Raw genomic sequence first — 9,438 nt, forward strand, 5'->3', positions numbered from 1 at the left:
GTTAAGCGTGATACTCCGTGCCAAACTGTGCCTTCCTCCTGGACACAGAAGGCTGTACCTGGAAGAAGGAGTGGGTAATGGTGATAGGCTTATCCATGGGTTCATCCAGTCCTGAAGGTCAAAACAATCTTTTCTCTCCCTCTACAAAAAGCCTGGGGTCCTTCTAATAGGCAGACAATTTCTGTGAAAAGCAAGTTTCTCCTAAGAGGGGCAGAACATGGTGCTTACATACTGTAGCATAATTTGAATGATCGGATCTCACAATCTGAGGCATCCAGGAATTGGGAAATGGGCATGAAGGCTAAAATCCAGGCATGTGACCCACAGGGCTGGCCTAACTCAAACACCCTGGCCAGGCAACCTGTAGAGGTTCCTGGCAAGTGACGCTTCTCAGCCACCATGTCCTGTGTCCGGGACAAGAAAGTCAGGAAAGGACCTGGGCCAGAGCCTCATGATGACTGAGTGGTGCACCCAAGTGATAACTTTTAGTGAGAAAATGGGAGATGTCTTGGGGGCCACTGAACCTCCAAAGGAGAACCAGGCTCCATCTTCTGGTGCAGAGCAGGGCTGACTAAAAGGACTGAGGTATACCCTTTGCCCTACTTTCTCCAGAACTTTTCCAGGAACCTCATCCCGCCACTCCTATTTCTTTTAGCCTTATTCTTGCTCAGGGAAGCCTCGAATGACCTTTTGTCCCAAGCAAACCCCATGAGCTATAGATCAGTCCTGAACACAAAGAGTTTAGTATCTGTTCATTTTTGATCCTAGACTCTGCAAAAAGTATCTAAGAGACTCGAAATTCCCCAAGGCTTTGTGAATAATGTGTGAAGAGACGAAGCTCGGAGACGTTTAGAACCCTTTAAAACTCTGAAAAGTCTCCTAACAATGGAGTCCACCTTTGAACCACAGGACCCCTTAGACCCTACACTTGTCCCACAGAGTGGATTAGAAGCAGGGCGCACATCCCCCTAGTGAGTATATTATTTTCAATGACAAATAGCAAACAGCATGACTTCGAACTCTGTGTTCCTCACATGCCACAATAAGTAGCAGAATGCCACTGGGGCTAAACTGAGGCTGAGGGCTCTAGTGGAAGTGGGTCACTGGGACAGGGGACACCTTGAGGTCTTATAGCCCATCCGTACTTCCTGTCCACTCTCTACCTCCTGACTACAAGCATAATGAGACCAGTTGCCTCATATTCCTGCCAGCATGCCTCCTTTACCATGATAGGCTACATTCATTCCTAAACTGGGAGCCACAGTAAGCCCTTCCTCCCTGAAGTTGCTTCTTGTCAGATGTTTGATCAAGAACATTAAAAAAAAAGAGGCAGGCGAGGTGGCTTAGTGGGCAAACATATGTGTTGTGTAAGCCTGACTACCTGAGTCCAATCCAGTGAGGAGAGCATGGACTCTGGGCTCACACTTGGTTCAAACACAGGTCAAACACGAGTCTCCAGCTGTGTCGGTTTGTGAGACAGTTCCTTCCTCTCTCTGAGTATCCTTTTTTTTTTCAGTTAAGTGAGGGCTATTGAACGAACTTCAAATAAGTTATAAATACGATCTTAGCATGGTATCTAAGCTGCAGTCAGTTTCCAATGTGCACGTACACACACACACACACACACACACACACACACACACACCACACACACACACACACGCACACACTCCTCCACAACTCCACATGTTTACAATATATATAATATATATTTACAATATATATATGTTTACATGTGTATATATACATGATTGTATGATTTTCTTTGTTAAAAATCAAAGCTTTAGCTTCTAAAGCTTTAGCCACATGATCTTTTACAACAGGCATTTTAAGACTTGACAGTCACCAGGAAGTCTTACTCAAAACATGGGCTATTGCTGTGTATCCTTCCCAAGTTTAGAGAGTGTGTCTTTGTCTAGACTATACTACTTTAGCCCCTTGCAGAAGCTTGGCAGGCACATAGATAACACTGGCTTTGTCCATCTAGAACATGGTGTGCTGAGAGATTCACCACATTCTCTTGTCACAGAGCAATTTTCTCTGAATAGAAACATTCCATCCAGGAGGGAAGCTTGGTAAGATTCAGAAATTTAAAGGAGGTGGGGGTGGGGGTGGACCCAGGAAACTCATAAGTCTCAGGAAGACCCTGAAACCTACCAGATGTATAAGACTCCTAGCTCTTCAAAGTTATTTAAGCAGTAAGATCTGTTGAGAAGAGATTCTCTGATCTGACAAGCTACCTTAAAATCAGACAGAGGGCTCCAAGGTTCCAGTTGCAACAGTTGTAACAGTTGTAACCTGTGCTAGGCTGGGAAGTTTAGAAAACAGTTGACTTTAAGATATCCAGTTTCCTGTAAGTAAACTCTCACCCATAATCCTATAAATAACCCTAATAAACTGTGATTCACCACGTTGGATTTAGACTGTATTGTTTCTTTGGTTTATTGTCAGTTCCTGGTCTCTGGTGGGTAGACATTTGTTCACATCTCCCAAGAAATAGTTCACATAACATCCTCCTGAGTGAAAACAAGTGTTAGCCTTCCACACAGAAGGCTACTGTCTTAGTTACTGCTCTATTGCTGTGAAGAGACACCATGACTAAGACAACTCTTATAAAAGAAAGCATTAACTGTTGACTTGCTTACAGTTGTAGAGGGTTGATTGCCATGGCAGGAAATAGACAGGCATGGTGCGGGATGGGGGTGGGGGAGAGAATACCTATATACCTATGCTGGCAGGTATCTCATTCTTCTTCATCAATTGCTTCCCCAACATATTAGATGGTGCTTCCCAAATTCAGAGCAGGTTCCCTCTTAGTTCTTTGTTTCTCACAGACACAACCAGAAATGTGTCTTATTAACATCCTCAGCATCTTTCTGTTACATCCACTCTCAAGATGAACTGTCACTCACAGACACTGCCAAAAGAAAAGCCCAGAAAACCACCCCATCCTCTCCTTGCTTCCCGCTGTCTAACCTCTTGTCATTAACCCCTTCGATAGTCTTTCTGCACACACCAGACGCCTACTGCTGCCAGGGAGCCTGAGAATGCAGTTCCCTTCAGGGCAGAGCAGACCGGGAAAGGGCAGCTGTCTGCTAGGGAGAGGCTCCAGCTTCCAGTCCTGACTGTGTGAGTTGAGCTATAGAGTGAACACGAGGCTGGAAATGTCCAACTTGCACCAGGCTATGGGTTTGATCTCCAGCACTGAAAACAAAGTTATTGACTGAAGTAAAAGGAAGAAGAGAGGTGGTCTTCATCATCTGACACCTCCGTCCTTGTACCACATGGTGCACCAGGTACTTTACATATAGACTTTAGCTCTCTGGCTGCTTAACACAACCTTCACACTGGTATTTACCCCACTTTACAAAATCAGAATTGGGTGGGGCCACCCGAATGAGTAGTTTTAAAACTTGGAAGGCAGAGACAATGGGAATGTGTCTTTGAAACCGTTCTGAGCTACATAGCAAGTTCCAGGCCAGCCTGAGATATGCAGCTAGACCCTGTGGCTAAATCAATGAGGAGACTGGGGCTACTGGGAAAGACCTGGGTTAGACTCCCAGAACCTGCGTTAATGGCTCACAACTGCTAAAACTCTGCTTCCAGGGGATCTGGTGCCCTCTTGTGGCCTCTGCAGCCACCATGTTTGTATGTGGGGCACAGGCATATATGTAGGCAAAAAACCCACACATGTAATGTTTAAAAAAAAAATAAACCAGGAAACTGAGGCCACAGTGGCAAACACACCCAGCATGAGTGCCAGGACATGGCAGGGCCGGAGATGGGATGTGACATCAGGGAGCCCAGTGTCCTGCTAGCATCCCTCACAGTCTGCCCTCTGTAGTCACCCATCAGTCTCAGAGCAAATGGCAAATATGACCTTTCCCAAATGCATACAAACCTTAATCCAAATCATAAAGGACAATGAAGTGAATAAAGGAGCACTTATTGAATTGGAACAAGACAGACTTTAATTAGCCTAATCGCTTTTAACTCCTACTAAATACTTCAAAGCTGAGCAGAAATGTCTCTTTTACTAAAGTCCATTGTTCTAAGCTTTACACTTTAAAAAAATGTATTTATGTGTATGAATAGTTTACCTAGAAGTATTATCTTAAAACTTCTCTGTAGCCCAAGCAATAGGCTAGATGTCTCCAGGCTCGAGAGCTCAGCTGACCATAGCTGGAAGGGTGACTCTAACTCTGATCCCCTGTCTCTTGGGCCTGTCAAGCTTGCAGTCTCTGAGATCTTGTGACTATTGACTGTTCTCGTCCTCCACATTGCAGGCTCCCTCCAGGGCTGAGGCGTCGGATGCTGCTGTACCTGAGGGCTTCTGGCTGCGGGTTGCAGCTGCTAGCTTTTGCCTGATGGCACTGAAGTCAGATGTTCAGCATTCACTGGCCACGTGTGCACACCAGTGGCTGTGACCATAGCAGACGTTTCTTCATCAACCGATATTCAATGAGTATGTATTTATCGTCTATGAAGAACCAGCATCCAGGAATTGAGTAGATGGTGGTAAATAGAGCAGATAGATGTCCTTCTTGGACCACGACCAAACTCAACCTAGGGAGGAAAGGATTTATTTGGTTATTAACTACAGTACATCCTCAGGGGAAGCCAAGGCAGAACTCAAGGCAGAAACCTGGAGGCAGGAACTGAAGCTGAGGTCATGGGGGAGCTCTGCTCACTGGTTTGCTCCTCATGGCTTTCCCAGTTTGCTTTCTTATACACCCCAGGACCACTTGCCTAGGAGTAGCACAGCTGAACAGAAATGTCTCTTTTACTAAAGTCCATAACAGGCTAGGCCCTTCCACTTCAATCATCAATCGGGAAAATGCCCCCACAGACTTGCTTACAGGCTAACCGGATATGGTCAATTACTGGGACGAGATCCCCCTTGTCCCAGATACGTCTTGGTTTTTGTCAAGTTGATGAAAACCAGCCAGCGCACCTCTCATTCTAGATTCTGGCTTTTCAGCCTCACAACCTTGCCTGGCAGAACTATTATCCTCATCGTGTAGATGAAGAGACCCCCAGGTCAAACAGGGTGAGCAGACAGCCCTAAGAAGTGACAGGGTCAAGACTCCTTGCTTGCTGTGGTTCCATATAGTTCAAATGTGTTCACCAAAGGTTTGTGTATTGAGAGCATGGCCCTTAATGTGATGCTGTTGGGAGGTGAGATCTTTAAGATGGGGGTCTAGTGATAGAACTTTAGGCTAATTGGGAGTTAGCCTCAGAAGGCACTGTAGGACATCAGTCCCTTTCCCTCACCACCACCCTCTTTCTCGTTCTCCTTCTCCCTCTCCCTTCCCCTCCCTCCTTCTCCTTCTCCCTCTTCCTTTCCCTCCTCTTCCTCCTCTCTCTTCCTTCTCCATATGTCTTTTTCCCTCTTCCCTTTTTCCCTCTGTCCTCTTTGTTATTGACGGGACCTCTGACTTCCACAAATGCCCCCACAACTACTATCCATCTTGAGGTGACGCAGCAAAAGGGATCCCTCAAAATCTGCACCGGTAGAACCTGCAGCTCTTGGAACTGTGATCTAAACCAGCTTCTTTATAAAACTAGCCTCAGATGTTTGATTACAGCAACCTGAACCTGACAAATACATTTCCCAGCACCGTCTCCCCAGCTTCCTGGGTGAGGCAAGAGCCAGGAGAAGAATCTGGAAATTAACTAGAAAAACTGGGACATTCAGCTGCTTTGTGTCTTCCAATAAGAGAAAATGAGTGCATTGGGTAAGCGACTAGCCACAGATAAACAAGATCCCATCTGTGACGTTTTTCACTCAATACCTAGCATACAGCACTCACACAACAAATAGTGGTTCAGACAAAAAAATAGTGTGCTACCACTTAAATTTTAAAAAATGGACTATATTACTCCATTACAGCATGTCTCAGGCAGGGACACATTTGACCCCAGAAGACATTTAACTGTGCCTTTTTTTTTATTGTCATCATCAGTTTTGGGGTAGAGGCTGGGATACCCTATAATACACAGGACTGCCCCCCATAATTATTACAGGGCCCTAAATTTCAAACACAGAAGATAAGCAATTGGACTAATGGGGATATATAATGTTATAATGTTACTCTTAGTGGATGTATAGTGATTCACCATGTACCTGATGACTTTCTGGAGTAAACTGGAAAAAGAGACTTTTCTCTGTACACAAGTTTAGGAGTCATTTTCTTTGCTTCACCTTAAGAGACTTAGGGCAGTAGTGATGGCCTCTGAGGCTTCCTTGACAACTGTTTGGTTCACTCCATGCACCCCTGGGTCTCACTGTTTTTTCCGTGAATATGAGGGTTTCACTGTTTCAAATAATTGTCCTCTTCGAGTCCTTTCTCTCCTTTGTCCTGGGCCTGGCAGCCCCCTCTTAGTCCTGTCAGGATCCCCGGACGCTAATGTCCTTCTAGCTAATGGGAACTCTGGAAGCCGTGTAACATAAGTCCAACAGATAAGCGCTGTTTCAAATCCTTTAGGATTAAGGAACAATGACCTTGTCAGAAACATCAGGAGAATTAGAAAGCACACGCATACCATTCCCTTAATCAGAGCGAGGCTCTGGGAGACTAAAAAGCCTGGTAAGCAGCTGTGCTTCCTCTGAAACATAAGGCTAGGCTCCTGGAGACCTCCTCCCTAGTTACATGGCTTTGAGAGCTATTGGAATGCCAGCTCTGCCTCACTAACACTTTCACATCTGTCTTGTCAAGTGATGGCACAGTGTTAAGAATCGGGCTGCCTCTGGCTATGGGATAAGATGGTCCTAAGACTTTCAGACCTGGAGCAGGGGTTTGTGGGGAGATGAAGACGTGGGACGCACATAGCTGGTGGACCTGACACTCCTTCCCTGTGAGAAGTCAGAGAGGGAACGGACTGAGATCACTTAGTGATTTCTTGACTTGGGGGAAGCCGGAAGTCAAATTCAGACTCTCCTGACTCCTTTTCTGAAGAAGATAGCTGTGTCACTGATGGATGTGCTGCCTTTCCGTGGTCTTGGTTTCAGACAGGAAGAAATTACAGGATTGTGTTGGGGATTCTGGAGTGGCCATCTTCATCGGTATTGTGTCTGGAGTACTAGAGGGACCCTCTTCAATGGCACTGTATATCAGAGGTACTAGAAAGGCCATCTTTCACCACATTGTGTCCCGGATACAAGAGGGGCCATCTGCTGTGACATTGTGTCAGAAATACAGGAGAGATCATCTTCCATGGCATTGTGTCAGGGACACTAGAGGGACCCTCTCCATTCACTAAGCTTTCACCCTTTACTGCACTTTTACACTTGGTACTTTGCATGACAAGAGAATCAGGAGAGAAAGGCAAACTTACACTGAAGGGTAAGAGAACATGGGGTGGGGCCTGAGGAAGAGATCCCCAGAGGCACCCACTTAAGCTTAGGGCACCCTTTTGAATAGAGGAAAAAAGAGCTTTAGGAAAGAGGCAAGACCCAGGCTGACCCAGATGCCACATCCTACTCGCTGGCCAGGATGTGGACCTCTCAGCAGCTGGTCTCAATGTCACCTGAGCAGGGAGCCTCCCAAAAGGGGCAAGGAGAAAATGGATTTTTCTCTGATTTGGCTCTTCCACTAGAATGTGAAGAAAACAAGAAAGGGGGATGTCCTTGCCTGACTCCAGGAGCAAAAGTTAAGCCAAGATGGAGAGTCCTGACCCTCACTGCTCTAAAGCAAGCTCTTTGACAGCTCCGTTTCCAATCCCTAATTTCACACAAAACCTCCACAGGGAAATGGCGAAAAGGATCCACATCTCCTTCTGAACAAAGCTGCACACCTGGTTCAGGGGAGCTGACACTTGGACACCACCCCCTACACACTGAGACATGGCCGCCGCCACCCCCTCCGCCTCATCCCCTCCGCTCTTCTCAGAGGGTTCCCAAGAGCTGACCTGGCCTCTCTGCTGAGGAAGGAAGTCCTTCTTTCCACCTTCTCACACCAGGAGAACCTTCCCTGTCAAACCCACATTGGAAGGGCTTTGTCACCAACCCACATCAGTGAGAAGCCATGGGACAAAAGTATCACCAAGGTGGGAAGGGAAACTATGACAAAGAGAGATCTGTGGATGGATGGGTGGCAGAGGTGACCCCAGAGAAAAGTGAGTCCTAAAGCGGCTTGCACAGGACAAGAAAACAGCCTTGCACCAAAGTTCCAGAGTATTCATGTTAGGAGTTACTCTTGAATGAACAGTTACTTAAAGACTACATACAGAGTAAACAGTCTGACCATCCCTGTCCCCATCTTGCTCTGGGGTCTTCATAGGACACTAAGCCATGAGCAAACACCAAGAAGGCAGGGGAATAAAAGAAAGACCTGCCATTCTTCTACCTGTATTGTTGAAGCCATTTCTGAATCTCTCTGTGCCCTCTGATCAAATGATTAAACCAGTCCATGCCTACTTAACAAGGTTGTCACAAGTCCTCAGAAAATAAGAAAAAGTCCCAGCCCTAAAACCTGGGACTTGTATGAATATGTATCTGTCAGGACCAGCCTGCTCTCCACACTAATCTTTCTCACTGTTTCCTTTCCAATAGAGCTCCAAACTTCTTCTGACCACCACTGGATGTTTGTGGGGCCCATAAATAGCCCAGCAAACAAAGGAGAAATAATGACATTTCAGGGGAGATCTCTTACTCTCTGGCCTCACCTCATGAGGAGTCCAGTGTTAGTTTAGGTACCCCATCTCACAGCCATCCCGAGGCTTCAAAGAGCCTCTAAGGGTAGCCACTGAGTTGAGAAATGGGGCAGCTTGCATTCTTTTTTTTTTTTTTTGGTTCTTTTTTTTTTTTCCGGAGCTGGGGACCGAACCCAGGGCCTTGTGCTTCCTAGGCAAGCGCTCTACCAGTGAGCTAAATCCCCAACCCAGCAGCTTGCATTCTTGATGACAGTGTTGGGCACTGATAGTCACCTTCCTCATGTCCACCTTCCCTCTTGTGTTGGTTCCTTTTCTATTGTTATTGCCAAACACCATTACCAAGTCACTTTATAAAAGAAACCATTTTATTTGGCTTATGGTTTCAGAGGGTTAGAGTCCGTGTTGATGGGGCAAAGGCATAGTGGCAGAAACTGTTGTGACTGTACATCTTGGTCTACAACTGGGAAGCAGGCAACACATTAGAAATAACATGAGCCTTTTGAAACTTCAAACCCACCCCCAGTTATACACTTCCTCTAATAAGGACAGACCAAATCCTTCCCAAATGGTTCTTTCCACCACTAGGGACCGATTGAGTGGTCAGGTCTACAAAGCTATGGGGGCTATTCCCATTCACATCACCCTATTCCACTTCCTGGCCCCCATCAACTCATGGCCATATCATAATGCAGAATGCATTTAGCTTAATTTCAAAAGTCCCCATAGTCTTTTAGCCTCCACACTGTTTAAAAACCCAACGTCTCTTCTGAGACTCATGGCAAT

Source organism: Rattus norvegicus, chromosome 8 (assembly GCF_036323735.1).
Source record: "Rattus norvegicus strain BN/NHsdMcwi chromosome 8, GRCr8, whole genome shotgun sequence".
Classification (NCBI taxonomy): Eukaryota; Metazoa; Chordata; class Mammalia; order Rodentia; family Muridae; genus Rattus; species Rattus norvegicus.